The 27,355-nt window shown below is 48.6% G+C and overlaps 1 long non-coding RNA gene across 1 annotated transcript; it reads right to left on the bottom strand.

The window, feature by feature from the left end:
• Positions 1–251: 251 nt before the first annotated feature.
• LOC121020818 (uncharacterized) lies at positions 252–6,535 on the bottom strand. The gene is made up of 2 exons (XR_005786315.1): positions 6,395–6,535; positions 252–485 (listed from the first exon to the last, which is right to left on the bottom strand). It is a non-coding gene; the product is annotated as an uncharacterized LOC121020818 (long non-coding RNA).
• Positions 6,536–27,355: the final 20,820 nt, after the last annotated feature.

The following is a 27,355-nucleotide window of genomic DNA, read 5'->3' as shown; positions in this document are numbered from 1 at the left end:
CGTTTATTTATTTTTGGGACAGAGAGAGACAGAGCATGAACGGGCGAGGGGCAGAGAGAGAGGGAGACACAGAATCGGAAACAGGCTCCAGGCTCTGAGCCATCAGCCCAGAGCCCGACGCGGGGCTCGAACTCACGGACCGCGAGATCGTGACCTGGCTGAAGTCGGACGCTTAACCGACTGCGCCACCCAGGCGCCCCAGTCTTGTATCTTTTCAAAAATACAAAGTTTGGGCATAAGAACAATCCTAGTACAGTTTAACAAACTGTATTCATACAAACGTAGACAAATAAAAGAGCCAGTAATAAGCAGTGGGTTTTGATCAAGCCGGTGAGAACAAGCCGGTGAGAGTCTTACAGACCACTACTGGTGTGTGTATCGGGGCCCTTCTTAGCTCTGACTTCAGGTTTGCATCATTGATGATGGTCTGGGCTCCAGCAATCTCAGAGAACAGAATATTTCTTGGAAACGGCAGGTGGAGTGTTCTAAATAAGAATAAAAGATGTGGAGTTAGACAGCCTTAGGTTCAAGACTCACATCCACATCCTGCATCATCACCCAAGGCAAGTTATTTAACTTTTCTGAGCCTCGGTTTCCTCTTCCGGGGACAATAATAACTCCTTCATAGGATTATTTGAAGGACTGCATCAGACAATGTATGTATGATCCTAGTGAAATGCCCAGTACAAATAGATGCACAATATATAGTATTTGAGTTCAGAAACTCAAGGGGGCTCAACCATTGACCGGAAATTTCAGGACAGTCTCCTCTTGGTCAACATGAACCAATTTCTCTCAACTCTTCTCTCTCAATTCCTCTTAAACCAAATAATGTAGATGCATGACCATTCAGATACACCCTGAAGATGGGTCTCCAAAAAGCATGACCCACATTCATTCAAATGACCAATCCCTTTGGAAATTGAGACTTCATTTCCATTTACCAAGTGACTACAGTCTTTCAGTACCTGGAATAAACATGGAATATAAGGTATCTCCGCCATGGCAAATGAGTATGGTATTTTTTGCCAACTATCCAATGACACAAACAAGGGCGAGAACATTCCTATTGTTGGAATCTTCAACTTCAAAGTGGTCTCTGGTATACTGCAGAAGAATTACTGAGTGTTTTGTAGACATGATCATTTCTAAGCTCCAAGACCAGAAAAGTCTGATTTTGTCTAAAACGAAGCCCAGGAATCTGCATTATCCATAAACCAGAGATTCAGATGTATATCCAGGTTGAGAACCAGTGATCTAAGCCAATGGTTATTTTTTATGTATACCTTATTATACTTTCTCACATATGTTCTGTCTCTTTGAACTTCATATTTATACCATTTGGCCACAGGGATGTTGGGAGAAAGGACTGAGAATACTTTTATCCTTGTCTCGTGGTCTCATGAGCCACTCCATTTATATTTTGAGACTCTCACTGCACTGGATGTTATAAAAATTTCTCCCTGCTTTCAGACAGTCTTTGGGTTTCACAAAAATGCACCTAGTATTTAAGATAGCAGTGAGTCATTAATATTTTAAAACAAAAAATGGCAGGGGCACCTGGGTGACTCAGCTAGTTAAGCATCCAACTTTTGCTCAGGTCTGATCTCACCATTCGTGAGTTCAAGCCCCGCATCAGGCTCTGTGCTGACTGCTCAGAGCCCGGAGCCTACTTTGGATTCTGTGTCTCCCTCTCTCTCTCTGCCCCTCCCCTGCTCACACTCCGTGTCTCTCTCACTCAAAAATAAATAAACATTAAAAAAATTTTTGAAAAAAAAATGGCAAACAGGATTCATCTGGCGTAATACAACCAGTCAATTGGCAGGGGCCACCTGGAACACCTGGGCATTCTGAGGACAAGCTCAGCTCAGGAAAAGGGTGTGCTGGTTCGATTAGTGATGCCTGGCATGGGTACAGTCTAGAAAAGAGTCAGAAAGATGCCAATTTTTTCCAGCTTCACCTTCACGTATATTACTTCCAAAGGATAAAGAGTCTTCAAAATTGATTGAAAAAGTGATATTTACATGTAAGGGTTTCATTCATACTGCCGTTGACAGCCTGCTCTCCGCCATTGTTATTTCCCTAGCTAAATCGAAGGTGCAGTCAAGAATCTGTGTATTTCCAGACCCTGTGGAAGAGTACACACCAAGCAGCACTTGCTTTCTCCCCCGCTGGAATGCAAGAAGGTTGTTTTTGTGGTTTCTCCCTGTACGTGCACCATCAGGACAGGCTGCAAGTTGTATAAAGGAATCGCTCTTGGCATTCCCTTTCCCATCCAGTCTGCCTTCCTTGGAAATATTCCCTCTATCCTAGATGCCCTTCCCCACTCTCCACTCTGTTTTTATTGCGACCCCACTGATTATTTAAGGTCCGTATCGAGAACTACTTCCTAACAGAAGACTTGACGAAAGACTTGACATTCCCAGTTGGAACTATTCTCCCACAATATTTAGTGACTTTATAAAAGCACTCCTGACTGTCTGCCTTGTTATCCTAGTTAATTGTGTGTTTGTCTACCTCTCCCCCTAGTTGTCAGCCCTTGGAGAGTAGAGACAGAATCATATTCACCATTAGAGCCTCGCAACACCAAGCATACAGAGCTGCCCTTGTAAGTAATCGAATTAAACTGGAAATGCAGCTGGGCTTTACTCTGTGAAAGAGAGAAAATAACATATGGGGCGAATCCTGCAAAGGGAAGTCTTCTCTGTGTTTTATGCTCTTCCTGGTGCATTTGTGTGCAGGGAAGCCTGTGTGAGAAAATGCCCCAACCACTCATCCTCCAAGACTCTCGCCCTGCTTGCCTGGAGATGTGGTCAATGCAGCAGACAGGGGTCCGGCACCCAGCCCCCCAGCAGCCTTCCCCAGCCCCGAGAGATCCAAGCAGCTGGGCTTCTGGACACAGCCACCTGTGCTGCCATCAGTCTAGACCCAGGACTCTCGGAGCAGGTGAGGGAGGCAGGCGGGAAGAGGGAAGCTGGGGTTGGCCAATAAATAGAAGCAGAGTCTGAGACATCAGCTGCCACTGTGGAGTCTGGGGGGCTGCCTGGCCTTCCAGAGGTTGCTCATTTCCTCCCAGGCAATGTGCCCACAGCATGGGTACCACCCCCAAATTAGCTGGGCTTCCTTGCTACTGATCCGGAGACCAACCAGTGGGGTTTCCCAGGGCACAAGGAACCCAGGAAATGGGAGGAACAAAAGGTCACACGCATCATTTGGCCTCTTCCCTAAAAATCAGTTCTTATAAAATTAGAGGACTGCGAAGCTCACAGATAACTATTTCAAGCTCTTCATTTTACAGATCAGGAAACTGAGACCCAGACATGCCAAGTGATTTCCTCAAGGACCTCCATCTGGCTAGTGGTGGGGAGAAGGATGAAGCCCAGGCTGTCTGCTCTCTAGTCCAGTATTCTTTTTTTTAAGGGGTTGGGAGGGGCAGAGAGAGGGAGAGAATCCCAAGTAATCTCAGCACAGAGCCCAATGCTGGGCTCGATCCCACAACCCTGAGATCAGGACCTGAGCTGAAATCAAGAGTTTGAGGCTGAACCAACTGAGCCACCCAGATGCACCCCCAGCATTGTTTCTAACACAAGCTTTAAAATCCACTGATTACCGATTACTAGCTTTTATTCAACATAGGTAAGAAAATACATGCTTTTTGACAAGGCACTGATTAAAATGACTAATGTATCCAAATGTTGTTTTCTATGTTCACTTTCAGCTCTCAAAATCGTACTGGACAGACAGTTTAGGTTTCGCCAAGAGAGAAGATTAAAGGGAGAATGGAACTAACATTTATTGCACGTTTATGTCCCATCCATCATGCTAGGCATTTCTATATAGGTTACCATATTAAGTCCTCACAAAATCCAGAAGGGAAGTATTAATATCCCTCCTTTTATAAATGAGGAAATGAAGCCTCAAAAACACTAAGGGGTTGGCTCAAGAAACAAAGCTAATCGATGGCTGAATCAGGATTCAAACTCAGATCTCCTGGCTCCTATGCCAGTGTCTTTCCACTGTTCCATGGTGCTGCACTCTTGGGATTGGGGGCTTTGGGGACCCTATGATTGATGTTGCCCCACATACCCAATGAGGGCCAAGGCAAGGCAAGGGGGCAAGTCAGGGCCAGATGGTCATTGTGACTCCCAAGGGGTTTTCCCCCATTGCACAGCCACTCAAGGTAAGTACCCTCTGTTCTACCCTAAGCCAAGTCCTCAAAGGTACCCAGCCTCTGGGTGGCTGTAAATTAGACTATGGCAATCCGCCTCTGCTCGAGGTTGGGGTAAAAGACTCTCCTGGCCAAAGGGGGCTCTCCTGGCCACACCCTAAAGAGGGGTTTCCTCACAGAAGCACAGAGAGGAGAAGTCTGTACTCAGTGTTTAGTTCTAATAGGTCCCCTCCCTTCCTTACAAATATGCTATGAGGACAAATGAAGCAATATACCTGAAGTGTCTGAGAGCTTTCTAAGTGCGGCATAAATATAGCAATGGAGCTGCTGATGCTGATAACAATAATAACAATGGTGATGACGGGACGATATCCACGGTCATAATTTAAGGAGATATTTAGAATGAGAAAACCCAACCAAAATCAATCCACTGAACTTTATTTAGAAGAGAGGCTGCTAATAAAAATATTATGGGACTGTGAACTCTTGGGAAATAATGATGATTTTCTTCTATTAAAAGGCTCATCAGATCCATTTCCAATGTACAGCTCAGTTATTTGTGGGCTCTTTGCCACTCAGTGCAACAAGTTTTCTATAAAGAGAAGAAGAAGAAGAAGAAGAAGAAGAAGAAGAAGAAGAAGGAGGGTGGAGGGGGGAGGAGGAGGAGGAGGGGAAGGGGGAGGAGGAGAGGGAGGGGGAAGAGAGGAAGGGGGAGGAGAGGAAGGGGGAGGAGAGGAAGGGAGAGGAGAAGAAGAGGGAGGAGAATGAGGAGGACGAGAAAGGAGGGGGAGGAGGGGAAGGAAGAGGAGGAGAAGGAAGAAGAAGAGGAGGGGACGATGCCATCCCTGCTGTGCACAGAAGCCCTGGGTTTTGGAGATACAAATGGCCTGTACAATGCCAGCTACTTCCGTTGACTGAGGGGACTGGCACTGGCGAAGGATCTGTCTGATTTTCTTCCTCCTCTCATCCCCCCACCCCCATCAGCAGCTGCTGTACAGTTTTTATTTAGAGTCAATAATAGTGGAACAATAATGAACGGGTGCTGTCTTCTTGGACTTGGTAAGGTCACATTCCAAAGATAAATCTACCCAAGTGTAAGAACCCAACATGGAACGTACATGGAGTACCCACTGCAGCAGCTAACGGAATGCTCCCATGTCATATGGGGCTGATCCCTATTTGTTCAGATTACTCTGTTTAAGGCAGTCTAGGTGGGGAGATTAAAGCCTCAGACTAGTAGAAACAGCAGGGCTAGGAAGAAACACATGAAGTAGAAACCAAACCCCAAGGAGAATGGGGCAATGAAGAACTGGGCAAAATCCTAACTCAGATCCAAGCAGCAAGTGGATCCCCATCATCTCATACTTCAACTGTGTCAAGAAAATGGTAGTGGAGAAGTGGCTACCCCAATGCCATTTTAAAGATGGAATGTTGAAAGCCCGCTAACCAAGTGCATGATCAGGAGATAAAAAGACAATTGCCAACAGCATTTTAGAACTTGCTAAGGCATCTTAATTCTGAGTTCTGGGAAACATCTCCAAACACAGCATGAAGAAGCGGACCACAAGGGCAGTCAAGGACTGAGACTGACTGTGGAATGAACCTCATCTCCATGATTCTCCTTAAGAGATGATATTTGCCACTGGAAAAGGCTGGATGGACAAGGAGGCCATATGGAGTAATGCCGGGCTTTGTGTATGGAGCGCCTTTGCTCTTGGACTTAGGTGGCCATGGGCTAGTCACCCTGCCTGGCCCTGGGTGAACACAACGCAGTTTCCTGTGCACAGAGGAGGCCAAACTGCGACATGCAAGCCTGATGATTCCCATCCAGGCACGGGTATACACCCTGAATGTGCCATCTGCAGGCATTCTCAGTGAGGAAGAGGTTTCAGGACATCTCAACTGAGCTAACCACCCTGATCCACCTTGAAAATTAGTGAAAAACTGGACCATTTTTCGCAGCTGTCAGAAAGCAAAAAGGATCTGTCCACTGGCAGTGATAAGCTACCTCCTGCCCTTGTAACCCAGAGTTCCAAACACTGGACTCAAAAGTGTTTCTGCCTCTAATTGAAAGAACTAAGAAACATGCTCGTTCCTTTGTGTTTTTCCTGATGGTAATTTAAAGGATTGTTTTTATATTAAAACACAAGTGTGTTGTGACCGAACATGCAAAACGTGGATGACTTTTTAACATTAAACACTAAAAATCACACATGTAACACTTACTAAGAGAGGTTTTGGGCCATGACATGCTTGGAGGACTTGTCCATCCTCCTCCATCTTTACTTGGGTGAAAAGGTTGAAGGAACTCCGTTCTGAGCTGGGTCTCCTCCTGGTCAGCCCACTCTCTAGCTAAGGAATTCCGTCGGCCACCTGCAAAATGACGAGTCTGGACATAGTCTATAGACATGTGGCTCTGGAACTTTTTTTCCCAGAAGTCTCAGGGACAGAAGAGTCTTGTATCATTTAGGATGATTGGACCAGGATCTCCATGTTGCAGGAGAATAAAATCCATGACTTCCAAAAGGCTGTTGCTAATTTATAATGCCTCCCTGGCCCAATGCCAGACTTTCTCTACCTAACAGTGCACAATGATCAGTAGTTCCTTTCCCTTGCCTCTTTACTGTTCCCAAATAACGCTTCTAACTTCCACTCTTGCCTCATCCCAACAAGATATAAGGAGCTGTGTCCCAAAGAAAATAAGGCCATTGCCTCTCCAGCTTCATCATCACAGAAACAAACTCTTTGCAAAAGCATCCACAATACAGACACTACCACCCCTCTTCCTGCTAATGGGGACGGCTACCACCTTATTTTATACCCTGCTTCCACTTAGTGGTAATTCCGGTGTATCTGGGTCTATCATGGAGCCGGAGAGACAGGGAATCATTGGCCATGCCAGCTTCTAGTTTCAACTAGAAGTATAACTCTTGGACCTAATCATCATAGAGATCGCTTCTACCCACCAACTAGGCAGAGTGAAAGACGCCTGCATTTTGCAAATGCTGCTCACGCTTGTAATAATTCAGCATGATGGCGGGTGATGCCCTGTCCTAGATGCAGTCTCTGGTCTAAAAACATGTCAACAAAATCCAAGGCCACTTCATCGCCATTTATTGAGGCCTATACCAAAGTGGTAATTTGGCCCTTAGCTAAACAACAGACAGTCAGGGTTTGCAGTTAAGAACATGACCTAAGTACATCCTTGGCTGACATTCAGCCCATTCCGGGCTTCGCTGGGATTCTGACCTCATTCTTAACCATCCAGCCCATCTTCAAGGTAAGTGGGGACTGTTTGACCCGACAATCCTAGACACAGAAACATTTTTTAATAAGAGAGGGAGGGTTCCGAAAGAATGTTCAATAATGTTTGAATTCACTACAAATTGCTGGGTAGATGGCTTGTGCAAAGGGAATCCAATCTCATTTCCAACACTCTCAGATTCACAGTGCTGTGATTGCTTCTGGAGACCTAATATTATATGTGTGAGGTGCTAAAGCATTCCTGTTGGGTGTCACATCTTGTCTCCAGGGAACTTAATTACTTTCACTATAGTTCTTTAACCACACCACCCTATTCAACCACATCCACAAATCATGTATCTATATAATTCCATCATCCATGATATTGGAGTGACAGCATGAGACAAGAATTTTTAAAGACTTTTATTGACTCATTGCTTAAAAAAATTCTCAATGAGCTCATATTATCTGCAGATACTTTGGTCTAAGTCTTTTCTGCCTGGATTTATTGGGACAACAGAGTAAGTGGTGAAACACACAGATTTAATGTGCAAAATGTCAACAGGGTAGACTCTCTTTACTCCATCACAGTCTCCATCTCCCTTCAGACTAGACCCTCTACCTAGGTCCAGGAAAAAGATGACCAGTAGGAATGCCAAAGAAGATGGAAGAGGAGGAAGAGGAGAAAGAGGAAGAGGGGGGAGAAGGAGAAGGAAAGAGGAGGAGAAGGAGAAGAAGAAAGAAGTTTTTCACTTTTGAGTTTCCAGGAGAAATCCCTACGATATAAGGACTTTCAGAAATAATTTTGCCTTTCCTGGACCCACCATCCCCACTGACTTTAGCATGCAACACCCACCTAAGATGGGCGTCCTCTCTCTCTGGAACTCATTACTCTTCGTAAACCACCTCGAACTGAAAACCTAAGCACAGCACCTCCACATCCTCACCTTTGCTCAACGCCCTCTCTGCCCCCCCCCCCAAAATGTGGCTAGGAAGATCAAGTGGGAGCCTCTCGAGTCAGCCCCTTAAACATAAACAGCAGCAAGCATTTTTTTTTTAATATGAAACTTATTGTCAAATTGGTTTCCAGGCAACACCCAGTGCTCATCCCAACAGGTGCCCTCCTCAATGCCCATCCCCCACCCCCCCGTCAACCCTCAGATTGTTCTCAGTTTTTCAGAGTCTCTTATGGTTTGGCTCCCTCCCTCTCTAACCTTTTTTTTTTTCTCCTTCCCCTCCCCCATGATCTTCTGTTAAGTTTCTCAGGATCCACATAGGAGTGAAAACATAGGGTATCTGTCTTTCTCTCCCTGACTTATTTCACTTAGCATCACACTCTCCAGTTCCATCCACGTTGCTACAGAAGGCCATATTTCATTCTTTCTCATTGCCAAGTAGTATTCCATTGTGTTTATAAACCACAACTTCTTTATCCGTTCGTCAGTTGATGGACATTTAGGCTCTTTCCATAATTTGGCTATTGTTGAAAGTGCTGCTGTAAACATTGGGGTACAAGTGCCCCTATGCATCAGCACTCCTGAGTAGCAATCATTTTAAATTTTTAGCACCTAATAGTAAGCATATCTACAGTCAAGATAATTACCACCTTTAGATACAGATAAGTGTGCAAGGCAGCTTTTGCACCATTTCTGTTTGGCCCCAATGAGAAAGTTCATTGACAGAATCTTTTACCCTTTCTTCCCAAAGTGGCCCAGATTCATGCCATCATGCCATTTGCCTTCCCAAATGCCATTATCCATCCATAAATCTAACAAACACTTTCAGCCCCAAGAAGCTCCTATTTCTAGGCGGCAAATGCATCAGTTTTCAGCTGACAGCGAAGTCACTCCCACATCCTCCATTATCTTCTGGTGGGATAGCCTATACCTCAGTCTCCCCCTCTACCAAATGGACCGCACGGCATGAATGGCATCCATAAAGAGACCCAGGGACGACAGTGTCAAGGAAATGATCAGACTGCCAAAAGTGAAGACGTGCCTCAGTGATCCTTAAATAGAAGGGAACAGTGAGACCCAGCGAGGGGAAAGAGCTCAGCCAAGCCACAGAGCTGTCAGGGCAGAGCTGGGAGCCGCCACCCCCAGTCTCCTGTTTGCAGAGCAGCGTTCTTTCTCCCACTTGGGAACTCTCTTCCACAGAAATGAATGCCTTCCAGTCCCGCCCCCACCTGGGGCTGAGCTTCCTGGAGCAGGCAGAGCCTTATCCCTCGTGGGGAGATGGGTGGCACTTTTGATCCACTGCCAGGGGATGGCCAGCCACCTGGAATCCCTGGCTCCAGCATGCTCCCCTCCGTCCCCATGTCTGGGTAAAGGCTTCCACTCAGCATGTGTGTAACTCCGAGCCACATGACACTGAAATGCTAAGTGAAGAGTAATTAACTTTTGCTTCTGAAAACCCACTTTAGCTTTCCATAACTCTTTGGGGGCCATTTCAAGGAAGCCAAACCTCCCGCACATTCTCCCTCAGCAATAAATTACCTTCCTGGCTTTAATTAGCTGCCGGAGTGCAAAACGGGGCTGGGTGCTGACGTGGCGGCTTTCCCCACAGGTCCCATTCTGTCACACAGACTCTGGGAGAATGGCAGCTGCGAGGAGGGACGTGGCGGGCAGTGGACTCCTTACCTGCCCACGGGGCGGGAGGGGGGGCAGCACAGAAGGGTAAGCCGAGATGGAGCTAAAATCTGCAGTAGATGAAATTCGTTGCAGGGGCCTCAGACTCCCCCTTCAGCTCTCCTGGCCCCCGGGTGAAGAGTCCCAGGCCCTTCTTCCCCCTTGCCAGACTCTCCCTCCTCCGAACAGCCCCCAAGCACACACACACACTAGCCCCCAGGTAGCCAATACCCTTATCTCCCTTATCATTTTTCCTAAGGGACAAATTACTGACAGAGCTCAATGTACTAGCCCTCCCAAGAGAATCTGCTGTACAATTGTGAGCTTAGCTGGAATCCAAATGCATAAGTCCCTAAGTACGTGATTTCAGTGACACCCGTGGGCTGAACCGGCATTGGCTGGGAGAGAAAGTAAAAAGGCACCCTGGGAATCCCCGCCATCATTCCAAGCCCAAGATGGAGATTTGAGGTCCAGTTAACCCTGCCTCTAACTACAGGTGTGACCCTCAGCAAGCCCCTGCCTTTCTCTGGCCCAGCTGTCCAGAAGAAAGGGGTGATAGATGAGCCGGAGTCCCCCTGGGCCCTGCCATGCTGATTCTGGAAGTCCTGAGTGTGGGAGGTTGGGGTCGGGGTGAGTGGTGAAGACACACCTAACCCAGCCTCAGTACACGGCTTGTCTTCTCCTGAAATCTTCTAGAATCTTCCATCTGGGCAGGCGGGGGGGGGGGGGGGGGCGCTGAGTGGCACCACCCCGCGGGAGGAGGCAGCCGGGCAGGGCTGCACCCACACATTCCATCCCGGGAGCTGTCTCCCCGGCCAGGAAGGGCCCTGGGGAGGTGCTGAAGCCCCCTCTCTCCCCCCGGGGGTGGGGAGCACACTTATGCTAATGGTAGCTGCTTCTCAAGGCTTACACCTCCTCTGACAAGCGAGAACCTTCCAAAGCCCAATTACAGCCTGCTTTCTCCAGCCTTTCCTTTCCTGGGGGGAAAAAAATTGAAAATAAGAAGTGCAACCAGGAAGCCCCAGATGGGCCCCACAGTCGGAGGCGGGTGACAGGCGGCAGGGCAGGCGGTGACGGAGGGGACGAGCAGTGGCGCGCCCGCAGCAGGGCCCAGCTCCCCCGCCGCTGCCCTCCGCGCCTCCCCAATTAGCAGCTGCCGGGCAGGCGGGCAGGTAGCCGGCCTGTCACAGCTGCCTGACAGGCCCCGCCATCCCACCCCCGCTGGCGGCCTGGTCCCTGGCCTGTCACGCCCCACGCGAGGGCGAGAAGTGCACGCACGCCCCCCCCCCCCCCAAGGAGAGCCCAAGGACAGAGGGCTTGGCTCCAGCCCGCCCTGGAAGAGGTCTGGGGCTGGAGGGGACCCGCCACCCTCATTCCTCATCCCAGCCCTGAGTGGACAGCAACGCCCAAGAGGGACGGGTAGCAGAGGGACCTCCCAAAGGGCTGGTGGGTCCTTGGGGAATCCTAGGAAATGGAAGGCAGAGGCCTGCTTAGAGGGAGAAATTTGAGCAGCCCGAATCAAATCACTGTGAAATCCCTTGGCCCAGCTAACTACACAGCCCCGATGTCCTCTGGCTCGCCTCTTTCCAAAGGGCACTAGGCTGCGATCTGGTAGCACCTCACAATTTCCTGGCCCGGTGATCCCGTGTAATGAGATGGCTGGCTCCACGTCCCACAGATGAAAGCCCTTGACCTCCTCCTGCGGTCTCGGCCTCCCTCCAGACACAGGCACCAAGCTCCCACGGCCAGAGCACCTGCGGAAGCCCAAGCCCCTGGTCACTGGGTGGATCTTCATAACTACCACCTATTCAGTGATCTGAGTTAGAAGTCCTCGTTCTCGCCGGTTTTCCTGGGGAGGGCCCAACCCCTCTGAAGCTTGCACGCCTTGCATGCCTGGATAGCCGAGTGGGGCTGGCTCTGAGACCCTGCCGTGGGTGCAGAAAACCCACCCATCTGTGCTCTCCCTAAACCGAGGGTGCCTTCTACACAAATAAGAACTGGCTCCTGGACCCCAGTGTTATGGGAGCCCTGACTCTTCCATGCTACCTGGACTAGAAATCAACCTTCATGGGCAGCCACTGTTGGCTCGGCACCTTCAGGAACTATATCCGCCCTTTATCTTGTCCTTACATTTGTGTTTTGGTCCTTTCAGGCTGCTCTAACAGAATAGCACACACTGGGTAGTTTTAAACAACAGAAACATTTCTCACAATTCTGGAGGCTGCAACTTCCAAAATCAAGGTGCTGGCAGATTTAGGGTATGGTAAGGGCTTGCTTCCTGGTTCGTGCATAGACGGTGGTCTTCTCGCGTGTCCTTACACGGTGGAAAGGGCCCCTTTTGTAATGGCACTACTCTCAGTCTTGAGGGCTCTGCTCTCATGTCCCATTCACCTCGCAGAGGCCTTGCCTCCTAATGCCATCTTCTTGGTGTTTCAACGCGTGAATTCTGAGGGAACACAAACATTCAGTCCATAGCAATCTGTCTGGAAAGAAACCTACTCTCCCTGGCACAGATTCATGGCTTTTGCTATATTCGAAGAAGGCAGGGTAGGAGCACGTGTGCCCATCCTGGAAATGAGCAAATCATCTGGGATGCCTCAAAGTCAGGGTGAGGTGGAAAGAAGAGAAAGTGGTCCACACTGGTAAAGGATGAGGTAAGGATAAAGAGTAAGAGAGGCCAGGTGCGAAAACTCCCAAAGGGCAGGGAACGCATCTCATTGGCCTTCCTATTCCTAGTCAAGGGTAGTGCCCCGCCTTGGTGAACACCCAATCAACATACATTTGCTGAATGAAGGAGTGACAGGAGTTAAGTTATCTGGTGGCATTCCTGGCTCCTTCGGCCCTGGGAAGATTTAATATACATTCACAATTCGGCACCAGTTCAACTGCCACCACCCCTGTGGACAGCCCCATAAGGAAAGAAGGAGACAAGAAAGACACTGGAAGGAGAGAATGGTAGGAGCGCACTTGGACCAGGCCAAGCACCATGTTCCTGTTCCCCACCCTGTATGAGGATCTCCGGCATTTCAAGCAATGTAAGCAGCTCTAGGAAGCCAGCGTCTGGTTCAGAATTTACAAAATGGTACTAGAAGGGGGGGAGGAGGAAGGAAGAGGAGAGAGAGGGAGAAATGAACGGCTCCAAACTGATCGCTAAGCTACAGAAATACTTACAAATATATAACCTTTCATTTGCATGTGGCAACATCCCTCTGGTAGAGGGGAATATAAAGTTATGGAGACGTAGATAAACAGAACCTACATGCCAGCTCCCATCCATGGCAAGGAGGAACATATATCAAAATCCTTAATTATGATCCCATTTGTGCTTGCACGGTGAGGGATAATCATTTGCCATCAAAGAGATGCCCTTCCTTCATTAAAGCCATTGAGACTCTCAGGAAGTGCTCAAGGGTTTGAAACTCTGTATTTGAATTTCACACATGCTTTTTCCTACTGGGACCAAAAACTCAATCAACACTTGATAGTGCTGATACCAACATTCAAGCCACAGGGGTCTTCACTCCTTCCCAATTGGCCTACAGATAGGACCTGGGTAGTAAGCTTGCTCATCTGTTTTTCTCTGGATTCCTGTGTGTGTGTGTGTGTGTGTGTGTGTGTGTGTGTGTGTGTGTAACACATATACAAGCCTGTGTCTTTTTTTTTTTTAATGGAATTGCTGTGGGAATAAAAAGGACCCAGGCCAAGTTGAAGACGGGAACACTTAACCTCATCTCTCTCAAATGTCCAGAGCCCAGCTGCCCAGGAGTGGAAATCACTCCTCACTTTCATCGCAAAGCCAAACCAACATGAACAGGTTGCTTAGAGACCAGGCTTCTCTTTCAACTCTGGACCCATGCCTTTGGTCCATGCCCAGACAGGGGCTAAGTTAGAAGCCAGAGCTCAGAGGTCATTACTCTTTTCTTCAGAAGCTCTTCAGCAGAGCCTTGATTCCGATTTGCCTTTTCTGTCCCTGTTTCTTACTCTAGGATTCAGGCTGAGCCAACGAAACTCAGATTTCCTGACTCAGCCAACTATGTCTCAGGGAAAGCATATTGAATGGTATTGATGCCATAGAATGGAATGCAATGGAGTGGAATAGATGGAATATAGTTTTGAAAAACTACCGCCACCAAAGAGGCTTTGCCTTTCCTTAAGCTTCCCCACTGGAAGCAGTGGGGGGGGTTGAATAGAGTCGAGAGCATGCTATAGCATTGTCTGTAACATACTGGTCTATAGGCTGCTTGACTGAAGGCCAAGTATTACCTATCTGCCTTGAAATGGGATTTTCATGTGCAGCCAAAGACAATGATAACATCGAATCCCGTCACAACCTAATGAGTTGCTAATGTCCATTTTATATATGAGGAAGCCCCGACCCAGAGAGGTTAAGTAACTTGTTCAAGATCATACAGCTGGTAAGGACAGGGAAGGAACTTAGACTTAGCCCTCTGTGAATAAACTAGGCACAGGCAGGCAGGAGGTTCCAACCTCTGCATGGATATGATTAGTTTGGCCCATTTCGATCCCGGAGGACTCATGAGAGACACAAATGCAACACCACCTTCTTGCATTACTGACAGAGGAATTTCCTCTGTGATTTCTCTTGCTTTGGTATCAGACTGTCCTTGGAGCTCCCTCATGATGAGACAAGGGCAGGTGTAACTGCATTTAACAGAACGGAAGCCTAGGGGCACAGAGAGATGTGATACAGTGAGATGTTGGTGGGCAAACCCAGATCCTAACTCCAGTCACCTGGCCACTGTCCTGAATCTACTCCCACGCCCCAGGGCACGGCCCTGCTTCCTCCCTGCCCCCCATGTGTACACAGGCCAACGCGCTGAGCTGTGACTGACAGCCCTAGACCTCAGGGATCGAGCCTCCCAGATAAAGTTCTTGACACCAGATGCCTTTGGAGCAGGCAGGCAGTGTGGGGAGGGTGGCTGATGGGGGAAAGAAGGACAGGGCCCTTTCTAAAAATAGAGCGAGAAAAGACCAGAAGAGTAGGTGGAAAGTCCCCGGGACAATAAGGCAGCAGCCCTCATAGCACCAGCCCAGTGGAAGAGAGGGGGCTCAAAATACCGCAGCCAGAGAGGCCAGGGTGCCACTCGGGGTCCAAGAGCCCCTCACTCCACCCCCCCGTGCAAATTACCCACAGGGCTTCCCAGACAGCATCAGGCCCTGCCTCCCACTTCACCGCCAAGTCCCAAAGGCAGTTTCTCCAAGGAGATTTCTGGGCCTAGACCAGCTTTTGGTTCTTTGCCTTCCCCCAACTTCCACTGAGGCTTCTTTCTGAAATTCTCCAAATGGAAAAAGTGAGAAGCATAACTTATGTCTCCTAGTGGATGTAGAATCTAAAAGTGACACTCTGCCTCCATGGGGTCTCCTGATACGCACAGTCCCCGGTCAAGACCCTGGCTCACCTATCACCCCAAATGCACCTGCCACATCCCAGGCCCAGGCTCAGTGCTCTAACATCACAAAGCAGAAAACGAAGTCACTGCCCTAAAGAGACTTGCCATTTACGAAGTTAAGAGTGTTTACTCTGCCACTAGAAATTTAGAGAGACCACTAACAATAGTGCCTCGGTCACCCCTCTGAGTCCTTTGGCAAACTGTGCACTCCTCTCTCCTTAGGGCCCAATGGCAGAAGCTGACCACCCTTGTGGGGATAAAGATAGGATGCACTGACTGAGCACCTCCTGTGTGTCAGGCACTGGGCAAGAAGCCTGACCAATATTCCCAACATCCCTAACTCTATTCTTTAACTGAGGTACTGTTATCTCCATGAGGAAATCGTGGCTCAAAAAAGTCAAGCCGACTCCACAATCCTCCAGCCAGTGAGGGCAGAGATAGGATTTAAAACACACACCCAGAATGTGATGGAATCACCCCTGAGCAGAGTGGATAGTTGAATCACAACAATAATTGAATAAACTGCCAGGACCAATTTCCCCAGCATTTACTGAACACATGCAAAAAAACAATGTTTAGATTGATGTCGTAAATGGGGACAACCTCTTTGGAGAGCAATGTGGCAGTATCGATCAAAATCTTAAATGCACAAATCCTACATGCCAGAAAATTCATTTATTTGAATTCATCCAACTGTATGAGGATGCTTACTGAAGCACTGTTTGTAATAGAAAAAAGCTGGAATCAACCTAAGTGCCCATCAATAGATAATAGGTTAAATAAACGGGTTCATCCATAAAATGAAATATTAATACTATGCATGAATTAAAAAGGACGAGGTAGGGCCATGGGTACTAACATGAATGCATGTCCATAAATTCTTTTTCAGTGAAAAAGCAAGCGGCTGTATTATATGCATAGTAGGATCCTGCTTATGCTTAAAAGCATTTTATATATAACACACACATACATATACAGCATATCCACGCTTAAAATGTCTGGAAGCCACATATGGAACTACTAACAATAGCTACCACTAAGAGGGGGTGAGAAATGGGACCTTCTGAATTATTTGGTTTGCTTTTACAGACCCCGTATCAAAGGTTTTATTAATAGTTATGCAGATCACTGTGTTAACACCTGTTGGAAAGCAATCCTCCAGAGGAAGTAACTGAGAACAGAACACCAAAAGCTTCAACACAGGAGGCGAGAGTCGCAGGATTGAAGATCCTCTGTAGGAGCCCATGGCAATTCATGACTGCTTGGGTAACTCGCATTCACTCTTACCTGGCCCTTTATACAAGAGCTGAGGCACCGGAAGAAAAGTAGAATGATCATGGTGGGCTCTATCATCAAAAGACCTAGAAACAAACCTGGCTTCATGATGTTGGGTGGGTCATGGGTTCTCTTGGGACCCAAGTTTCCTCACCTATAAAATGGGTTGGTGCTAGAATCCACCACATGGGATCCCTGGGAGGGTTCGTTGGAGAAACGAATGTCAAAGCACTTTTTAAAGACCAGGTTGGAAACTGACAAAAGGAAGTGAAGTCACCCTTGACTGGTGCCTCTCACTGGGGAGGCTGAGTCATCAAAGAAGACGGTCCCACCCCAACACTGACACCACCCTCTCCCCTCTGCATTGACAGGACACAGGAAAGAAAACCACCAAGGGCTCACAGACTCTCCCAAGAACATCACTCCCTTCAATTCCAAACTCAGGAGCTAGCGGTCTGGGACTGTGTGGCCATGGAAAATGACCCCAGTGCAAAGTGCCCTCCAACGATGAGTCTTCTGCGTCAGCCTCTAAATCCCCAAGTAAATATCGGTTCATTGGTTTGTTGATTAAAATCACGGATGGCGTGTCTGATGGCTGCCCAGAGACCCAAGGCGCTGAAACAGCAATGAAACGACCCAGGAATCCCTCCACAACCAGCCTCACGTGATTCCTAAACTTAGCCCTTTGCTCATACCCTCTCCCTTCTTTTCCTCTCATTTTCCTACCACTGCCTCCCAGACCCGCCATGAGCCAACCCTCCCTGCATCAACAGAAATGCACTCCCTTAAGAGCACCCCTGGGCTGGAGAAAATAATAATTAACTTAATAGGCTGATATAATTACATGAAACAATGATGATAATAACAAGAATACAGACTTTGGAAAAAGAAAACTGAGTTGGATTCTATCTCCACCCCTTATTAGTCCGAGTCATCTTGGCCAACCAAACCTCAGTTCCTCGGTAAATTGAGGCTGGTTGTAAAACAGCTCACGCAGTCGTTAAAAGACAGGCAGGGGAAGGCGCTGCTGTGCAAATATAAGTTACAAATGCAGGTATCGTTAAACAGCCATACAGTAAAGTTTCCACGTGCTCGTTAACGTGGTCATCTCAATAAGCCCAGGAGGTGTCAAATGAAGAGAAATGAGGTTCCAAGAGGCCAGGCCATTTCCCCAAAGTCATTCGTCTGGGGAAGGGGACTCCTGAAGTGCGGTGTTCAGACACTGAGCCCAGTGCTCTCCCCACATCATGGGGCGGGCGTAGGGAGCTTGTGTTGGAGGGTTTCTATTGTCTGGCTCAGGGGGCCGGCCAGGCCAAGCGTGTCTTGTCCGACCCTCCACCATCCCAGTTAGCATCGCTCAGGAAAAAGCTACAGGATGTAAGCCCCAGACGTGCTGCTGAGGCTGCAAGGCTGTCGGCAGAGAAATGTGACAAGGCAAGGAATAGCCAAGAAAGGGAGTTCCAAGAGCTCGCTGTGGGAACACACAGAAGCAAGCCCCACCGAGAGGCCTTTTAAACCAGCAGTGCTGAGGTTATAGTCAACCCCTCAGAAAATTCCCAAGTCCCTTCTGAGATTCTCAACTGAGTCTTCGATCTAGAAAGTCCTACTGAATGCCTGCTCTGGCAAAGGACAGGGCTGGGCCTCAGACGGGCTAGGAAAATGGGCTCTGTGAGTTCTCACTTCCTCCCACGTTTAATTGTGTATCTTAGGCATGTGTTTTCTCTGCAAGGAAGTCATACTCCCTTGTATTGGGCAGAGAAGATGCAAATGCATAAAAATATAATGAAATCCAACTTAGGAGGAGTGGGGATCCCAGGGTGAGTGCCAGCAAGATGAGCTTTAGGCATTCAAAAGGAGAAAGTTCCACAGGCTCAGAAAGCTGAAGACATACCGTTAGAGTGAAGAAGAATTCTTCCTGTCTAGGAGCCACAGCAGAGTGGAGTTAAAGCAATATTTCATATTCAGGGCATGCCTCAATTTGGCGTGTCATTATCTGAATTTTTTAATTACATAATAGAGTAGAACAGAAAACATCAGACTGCGTCAGATGTCATAAAGGTAAATAAACACAAAACTTACAAGCACACACACACACACACACACACACACACACGTATGTGTATACTGGTCCACACCAGAAAATAGTTTTTGCTATAGATTGTGATCCAGAGAGTTTGGAAAACACGTTCAAACGGAACTAGAATCAGGAGAGAGATGGCTGTGGGGAACAGTTATCTTATTGAGAAGGAAAGGAGTAAACAAAGGTGAGCACTGAGGAGAGAGGGTCTGGGAGAGATCCCCAGCTCTCATGGAGCCAGACCCACCTCCCTGACTTCAGAGTGCTCCCTCCCAGCCTCCCTCCCCTCCCTCCACCCCCAGCCAGAACCCTTCCTGCTCTCCAAGTCAGCCATGATTAGTCCATGGCCCTGACCAGTGACCCCTGCTTCTCTGACCTCCTGCGGCTCCTAGCACCCCATCCAAAGCACACCATTCTTGAAGTGTTTTGTGAGCAAGGCCACGCGCAAAGTACCCAAGTCCTGGAGTAGCTGTGTGACACTGGGCAAATCATTTAGCCTCTCTGAGCCCCATCTTCTTCATCTGACAGTGATATATGGGAACTGAATGTATGCACCTCTTGTCTCTTTTATAATTTTGTAAATATCTCTCAGGGGAGAACCCCTATCTTCTACTGAGCCTGTAAAAACACAAATTAAAAACACCCCCCCACCACCACCACGGTGTTGTAAATAGTGCTGGACACATGCAAGATACTTAAAATTATTACCCAACTTGGAAACTGGGCCCAGTAAAAAGAATACACCAACACCATCACCATCTATGCCAGGACGGTAGCAGCAAGAGCCATCACACTCACAGCATAGCAGAGCCAGCTTCCTGAGCCTGCGGCCACCGGTCTAGCCACACAGACCCCCACCACGTCCCCCTCCACCCACCCCAGCACCCAGAAAGTCCCGTGTTTAGAATAACGCTCTGCTTGTCACTACCTTGAAAGTCTTAATAATTTTTGAACAAGGGGGCCCACGTTTTCGATTCGCACTTAGCCCTGCAAATTATGCACCAGGTCGTGACCACATCTACAAAGACCCACTAACAAGTGCCTTTACGGAATGCATTTGACTTTTAAAATTCTCCCTTCCAGAAGTTACCACAAGTGATGTTGGCCAGGAAAGCACGTGTATGAAGATCTCTCATCTGGCCAAGGGCAAGACTCCACGTCAGGCAGCTGACCTCCCCGACGTGGGAGTTGCTGACGGGTGGGAGTTAGCAAGGCTTTGATGTGCCACAAATGTCCTTTGTGGGCAGTGGGGGCTGAGCTCTAGTCACTCACAGTGCTTTCCTAGACCCAGAGTAAAACCAGCCTTGGAGATGAACACTAACCAAACTGCTCACAAAAAGAGTCCACGCGGAAAAGCTAAGGGAGTCTAAATCATTCCTCTCTCCTCCTATAAATAGCGTCTACACACCCACTATGAGCAAAGTCTAAAAACTTGAGGGTATTAAAATGGGGGGGGAGTATCTGGTTGGCTCAGTCAGTTAAGCGTCTGACTCTTGGTTTTAGCTCAGGTCATGATCTCATGGTTTGTGGGTTCGATCCCTGCATCAGGCTCTGTGCTGGTGGTACAGATATCATTTTTCTCTCTCTTCTTCTTTCTCTGCCTCTCCCCTGCTCGCTGTCTCCCTCTCTCTCAAAATAAATTAAAAGTGGGGGGAGGTGCTGAGTCATGGGCCAATCCCCTGCCCTCCAGAAAAGCTATACCCAGATAGCCAAGTAATTCCATCTCTTAGAGATAGAAGTCCTGAAAGCTCACAGAAGGAAAAAAGGCCTGCAGGAAAGGCCTTGAAATTAGAAGTAGAACTCAGCTGTCACTGGGGGTGAGTGGGGGGAAGCCAGTATTTCAGGAAAGGGAGCAGCATCTGAAAAGGCTCCAGAGTAACCTCAGCACGCTATCTGCAGGGAACGCCAAGGAGAGTGGCCACGGGAGCAGAGAGAGGTGCTTAGTGGAGGCCAGCAGGAAATATAACCAGATCATAGGGCAGGACCTGCTGGGGAGGGCTCGTATGTCAGCCACCGTGGATGGACTTGATCTTACAGATGATGACAAAGCAGATCAACCCCTGCCTGGTTCTACCTGGGGAGAGAACCAGGGAGAATCAAACTGCTAAAGGCTGGGCTCCCAGGAGGAAGGCCGCCTGCCCCAGTGTGTGTGCTGTGCCTGGTTCACACCTGCTGCCTGGACGTAGACACATCCCAAAAGGGGAGGGAGCCTCGGGGCAGAGACACCACCGATCTGCCTGCAGGGAATTCTCTCCCTCACCCTGGGCTTCAGCTTTTCTGCCTTTCTCTGAGATTCCAGCTGTCCCTGCGTGGGAGGCTCGGTTACCGCTGGCCAGATGAGTCCCATCTGCCCCACCTCCTCACTGGGTTCTGTCCACATGTGTATGGCACATTACAGTTTGCAAAGTACTTGTCACAAAGATTGTCTCCTTTAATCCTCAAGAGCCTCGGGTGGCTGGCTGGGGAGTCTAGGGCTTGAAGCGGCAAGCATCTGCTTCCAAATGCATGCAACTTCCTCAAGCCCAGCACAAAGGGTCCTGGTCATTTAACTTCTCTGTGTGCCTGTGTCCTCATCTGTAAAATGGGAAAAAGAATGATACCTACCGCACAGGATTAAATAGGTTAATAAACACAAAGCTCTTAGAATAACGTCTGACACACAGAGGCACACGCTCAGTACATGCTAGCCCCCTCACCTTCAGCATCCTCGTCATTATTAGTGTTGTTACTATGGTTACGTTATGGTAGGACCAGTGGAAGCAAACAAGCTGTGTTTTATAGGAAGCAAAGCAACTTGGGCTTCCGATCACACACCACAGGGTTCTTTGTCAAGGAAGCACCTTGACCCTGGGAAAATGGAAACTGTAGGAAAGAAAGGATTTTTTGACGGTAGGACACTTCCGAATGTCCCCGAGCCTAACTGTGAGATGGAGACCCGTCCGTGGCCCCTCTTCAGACTAAGTGACACTCAGCCCACTTACCCGCATCTTCTCTGAGCTGAGGATCAAGGGAAGAATAAAGGTTTTTATTCTCATGCCGCTACCAAAAATCAAAATTGAAATGCAAAGGTGACAGATCAGAGCTGGAAAGACTCTGAGATAAATTGGCTCTACCCTCTTGTTTTAAAAATGCACAATCAGAAGGCTGGACAGGAAAAGTGACTCAGGTCAAACGAGTTGAACAACGAGGAGCCGTCAGGACCCGAACCGGCACCCCGCCTCCTGGCCCGCCGCGCCTTTTTGTTTGAGTTTGTTGCTGTCATTGGGGTTTGTTTTTAGTCTTCCTATGCTTTGTTAATATTTCTCTACTTTCCAGTTGCAAAAAGATATTTCAATGGGGTTTCTTTTTTTTTTTTTTTTCAATCTGGAGAGCCGAAAGAAACTTATAAGAAGGTTGTGGAGAATGTCAAGGGTGGCAAGGAACACACGTGTGCTTCTCATTCCCTTTCCTCCTTAAGCTGGTGCCCTCGTTCAGTGGGGCTACCCCCAGATCAGCCGCCCCTTAACAACCTATTGGCTTAGGAGCACCTGGGTGGCTCAGTCGGTTAAGCATCCAAGTCTTGGTTTCGGCTCAGGTCATGATCTCATGGTTCGTGAGACTGAGCCCCATGTCAGGCTCTGCATTGACAGCACGGAGCCTGCTTGGGATTCTCTCTCCCTCTCTCTCTCTCTCTCTCTGTCCTTCCCCACTTGCACTCTGTCTCAAAATAAATAGGTAAAGATTTTAAAAAGCCAAACAATCCATTGCCTTACATTTGTGGCCGTGAAGCCTTGACATGTGAGCCACCTTGAGAGGTGAGCGGAGACCGCATGGTGACCAGCAGAGCCTGGGAAGCCACTCTGTCAGAAATCCCACGGAGGAAGTCTCCTCCTGAGCAGCAGGGGTTCTCTGCTTTCCTGTGGGGCGGGGGTGGGGGGGGGTTTCTTCTGCCTCCAAGCCCAGCTGACCTATCAGACCTAACATTTCTCTTCCTGAGGCTATGAACCAGGTCTCCATGGGGAAGGTCAAATAACACAAGCATTATAACCAGAAAGACCGTCCTCAGTCAACTCTCAGAGTCCTTCCCAGCCATCACCTCCATGGACTGGAAGGATTCTCTTCCCCTCCTCTGCCTGCAAAATTTCTACTTACCCTGGAATATCCAGCTGATATGCCTGTCCTCTGTGAGATGGACCCTCATCCAGCTTCAGCCCTTGCTATGTTACTCTATTACAGCTTGGGGAACAACGTCCTCCAAACCAGAGTTGGGAACACAATGTTTCACGCACACAAATGTTTTTAGGGGAAGACAGAATGCTTGAACATGGCGCCATCCTTAGGAAACCCAAGACCTAGCATCACTGTGGTGACAGTACTCCTCATATCCCATGGAATCAGTTCCTCACGTCTACCTTCTCCACAAGTGAGCTCTCCTGTGATACCGGTTTTCGGGATGCCCAGCACCTACCACAGGGCCCAATACGTTCGACTGATTGGTTGGTTTGTACCTTACCGCCATTGCCAGTAAATGCAGAGAAGTACCGAGCATTGTTGAATGAACTTCAAAATTCATTCAACAGGAGGAGGAGGCGGAGGAGGAGAAAGGAACCAACAGAGGAAGGACACTCCACCTTCTCCTTGTTTCTCCCTTCACCCCATGCCAAGAGAAAGTGGTCCTTCCGACTTTCAGGGTCACTATGAAGGCCACAGTACCTGTCCTACATATTTGACAGGATTGTGGGGAGAAAGATGTGAGAAAGACCAGTACGATAAAGCATTGTGCCACATAAAGCGATGCATGCTAATGAAGGCAATACGTTAGTACACGATGGCTGACATTTCTGAGCCATGGTCCACATTACCTTAATATCAACAAGTGAAAGCGTAAAGGGGGTGTGAAGAGAGGGCAAACCTCCAGAGAACATTGGACCTCTTCTGGCTTAAGGACCCTGTAAATCCCAGAGACATCCCCCAACACCGATACTCATCACCCCCCCCCCGCCTCCACCTCCAGCTCCCCCATTACTACTGTGAAATGGAAAATACTGGAAAAGCTCCTGCTTAGGCTCCTTTTAATTAAGCACACACACACAAAAAAAGAACCACCCCTGGGTTTTGTCTGTTGTACTTGTGTTCTCGGGTCTGTTTGTACTTATTCTGAAATTACATAATTAAAAAAAATAATATTAGGTAAATGTGCCCATCAGCCTGTCAAGCCTGCCTGGGCCAACCTTCACTTGGGAACCACAGTGACAGCCCCTTTATTTCTCTTACTTGTTTTTAAGCACAAAATATGTCACACCTGGAAGTAATTAGCATAATTTTTACTAATTTATAGCTAATTACACAATTACTTTTCTATGAAAGGTTCTGGAAAGACACTTGAAGTAAGTTCCACCAAACCTAGTGGCAAGAAATTGCTTGAAAACATTTCGTTAGCTTCGAACATTTAGGAGGAGGGAGGGGGAACACCCAATAAAGTAATTCTTTCCTATTTCAGAGTGTTCAAATATGACAGGGATATAATTTCTCCGGTAATTTGCAAAGCAGAATGTCTAAATGTCTCTGCTAATCCAACCCAACCAGAGGCTGCTCTAAAAAAAGGCCCCCAAAAGAAGCGTTGTTGAGACGCCCAGGACAGAACATAGAAAGCACTGCTTCGCAACTATAATTGGTTTCACGACGGAGCTAAAATATCGACGGCTCTCCCTCCAGGAGTACACTAACCTTGTGACAAGAGGTGACCCGGGCAGGTGTCTTTCTCAGCTCCTGAGAAACTGGGGTTCAAGCCTTGGGAGCCATCTGACTCTGAAAGCGAAATTCCAGGCTGCCGGGACCTGAGAGCCTTACGTTGTCTGCACGGAGCAAACACTCTCCAGCCTACTTCACTCAACTAACATTTTCTTGAGCCCCTACTCTGTGCCCTGAAGTCCACAGGAAGATTTATAAAAAGGACAACTCCTGCTTTCGCTTATCATGACAAGAAGGAAAAAATTATGCCTATCCCCCAAGAAGAATTTCTTGAACACGGCCTTAGACAGAGGGAGGAACTGAAAGGAAGAACCGGAGGCAGCCCCTGCCCTCAGGAGGTGGACAGTCTAGAGGCCAAAGCCCCACACGGGAAGCACGTGGCCTAGCCCGGCCATCTGGGTCCCATCGGCGCCCATGCGGGCGGCGTCAGGGGCTATCGGTGCTGCTGAAAATGGAAAGATGAGTGATGGTGACTGGAAGGGTGGCCAAGGAAGGATGACGGAGTCATGACTGTATGTGACGTGCCAGGGAGGGGTGTGGAGGGGAGAGCCACACTGGTTTCCTGAAATCGAGAGTGAGCTGTCAGGCCCACACAGGTGGGTCCTGGGAGCAAAGGTGACGATAGGGGAAGTTCCCCAAATTCCCTAGCAGAAAAGGAGGTGAGGGAGTCAGGAGCACCCTTAACACCTAGAGACAGCCACCGGTGTCTGGGAAGGCCCCCTGAGACTGAGGTGAGGCCTGTGCCTATCCTGGGGCTGCATATGTGGTGACAGTCAATAGAAGGGAAGAACACAGAGCCATCAGGGCATGTAGGAGTTGTGTGAGGTCGGCAGAATTGGCTGGGAGGGCAAAAAGGCATGTTATCACATGCCTTCACAGCAGGGATAATATTGCCCCAAGGAGGCAGAAACTGATTCTTGGGGGGGGGCAAAACTCTAAGAGAATGTGATGGTTTGTGGCTCTCCAAAGAGCCACAGTACATAAACAGATATATTGTGTATCTGCGGTACTAAAACTTCATGTTGGGGGTGATCGGGAAACGCTGTCTAAAATGTCAGGGCAGTGGGGAGTGGTCATGCAAGATCAAGGAAAGTTGAGAAACCCAGTTGCAAAAGAAACCCCTCCACCAAGGTGGGGCAGTCAGCAAAGTGTCTGGCTCTTGATCTCGGCTCAGGTTCTCACGTTCACGGGATCGAGCCCCGCATCGAGCTCTGTGCTGACAGCGTGGAGTCTGCTTGGGATTCTCTCCCTCTCCCTCTCTCTCTGCCCACACGCTCTCTCTCCATTCTCTCAAAATAAATAAATAACCTCTAAAAATATTTTTAAAAAACCAACAAACTTCTCCACCAAGGTTTAAGCTCTTTGAAAACAGGTCCTCATCCTCCAAGTGGCCCTGCCATCATCCCTGTCTTCTGAGGGCCAATCACTCCTTCCAGCGACACGAGTGCCTAAACTTGCCTCTTCCGCTTGTTGCACGTGTCGCTCTGTGGAAATTTACTCGTCGGCAAGTTGGGCCCAGCCCCCTCGATGGGGTGTTTTCTGAGGATGGAGACTGAATTACGCACTTCAGGACCCCTGCTCCTAGCACCCAAAGCAGCAAAGCAGCAGACGCCCCACAAATGTGAGTAAATCTGAGTTCCATTGTCGTACAGTCTGAGGTCTTGCTTTAAGGACCCCTGTGTAGGTGGCAGGAAGGCACTTGGAAGATGTCCAGTTTCTGCCAGCCTCACCTCAAGGCTACTGAGAGATTTTGGCAAAGGAGTATCTTCTGCCTCCCACAGGAGAGTAATGTCAATGGCTTACACTTGGCACATTTCTTTTCGTGTTTTCAAATTATTCTCCCAGCTACTGTCATCTGACCCACACAAGAACCCTAGGAGGCAGAGGAAGTCATTAATGGCAGCTCTTTGCAGATTCCCTCATTCAGTCAACAGGTATGCCTGAGTGCCTGTGGCCTCCATAGTGCCGTGTGCCAGCACTAGAAGACAGAGGGGAACGGGATGGCCAAGGCCCTGTGGTCACCTCGCTTACACTCTCCGGAGAGGACATGACTAACAAGACAGGCAACCCTTCTGATAGATGCGAAAAGAAAACAAAAAGCAGAGTAATGTCAGAGACACTTTAGGCCCCATGCTGGGGGAAACCTCCCCACCGAGGAGACAGGCATGACATGACATGACATTCTGAGTGAGCATGAGTTGGTCTCTACAGCTAGAAATCAAGACTCAAAGAGGCTACAAGACTGGCCCTATCTCCTGCAGCCAGAGGAAGGCAGGTCTCCGGATCCTATCTGCCCAGACCACCTCTTTTTTTTCAACTGTTCCCCGCTATGAATCTGCTCCCCCTCCGGTTTCCCAAGTGGAGACCTGAGTTACAGGAAAGGCAAATGCACACGTGCACACACACACAATCTGCTACCTACAAAGGAAGCAGCAGATAGGCAGACAGGCAGCGAGAACACCCAGCCAGAGCGCGCACAGGGCCCAGCCTGGGCTCTGCTCTCTTGCAGACCTGCCAGGCGCCTCTCGGAGGAGCACACCGCCCCCTCCTGTGGCCAAGTGGCCGCCCTGTGAACAGTGTTTATTATTCATCAGGCGTGATGAGACTGTTCGGAGATTTCACAGTCAGCTGGTGGTTACATTACAAGCAATCAAGGAAGCTTTGGACAATTCATGGGAAGGTTTTGACGAGAGGTTGCGTAGAATCCTAGTAGCTCTTCTAGCACCCGAATCAAAGTCTTCTTACCCCTTTCCTCCCCCTGCACCCCCACCCCAGCACAGACACTTGAACGTTCATTCTTTCCCCTAAACGTCAACACCTCTGG

The sequence above is a fragment of the Herpailurus yagouaroundi genome, unplaced genomic scaffold (assembly GCF_014898765.1).
Source record: "Herpailurus yagouaroundi ecotype Mexico unplaced genomic scaffold, PumYag 28, whole genome shotgun sequence".
In the NCBI taxonomy this organism is placed as follows: domain Eukaryota; kingdom Metazoa; phylum Chordata; class Mammalia; order Carnivora; family Felidae; genus Herpailurus; species Herpailurus yagouaroundi.
This window is presented reverse-complemented; position numbering and strand designations above follow the sequence as displayed.